This window comes from Penaeus monodon, chromosome 22 (genome assembly GCF_015228065.2).
Source record: "Penaeus monodon isolate SGIC_2016 chromosome 22, NSTDA_Pmon_1, whole genome shotgun sequence".
Classification (NCBI taxonomy): domain Eukaryota; kingdom Metazoa; phylum Arthropoda; class Malacostraca; order Decapoda; family Penaeidae; genus Penaeus; species Penaeus monodon.
This window is the reverse complement of record NC_051407.1, coordinates 16,628,968-16,629,270: the sequence shown is the minus strand read 5'-3', so window position 1 is coordinate 16,629,270 and position 303 is coordinate 16,628,968. Positions and strand designations below refer to the sequence as shown.

The following is a 303-nucleotide window of genomic DNA, read 5'->3' as shown; positions in this document are numbered from 1 at the left end:
CTCGAACTCCGTGCCATTAAGGTAATAACAAACGTTTAACATTTATAACACAACGCCAGAATATACCGTGTAAATTCCATAAAAGTGGAGAATACGTTTTCTATGCGTTTTATGTATGACTTAAATTATTATTGATGTATTACGCTTGCTTAACACTTGATTAGGTTTAAGAGCCATTACTGTTAGTTGATTGCGTGATCATTAAATTACGACAACAGATTTTAGATATATACCAGTCTGATTCTGTTTCTGTTTTATGATTATTTTCGAAAAACAAAATGAATTGAATATTCATTTTTTTTT

The 303-nt window shown here is 29.4% G+C and overlaps 1 protein-coding gene across 1 annotated transcript in view; it reads left to right on the top strand.

Annotated features, from left to right (window-relative positions):
- Positions 1-303, top strand: part of LOC119586957 — a 5,155-nt gene continuing 4,852 nt past the window's right edge. Inside the window, exon 1 of the mRNA XM_037935692.1 lies at positions 1-21. The gene's annotated coding sequence lies outside the window, so the exon portion shown is untranslated. The remainder of the gene's footprint in view (positions 22-303) is intronic.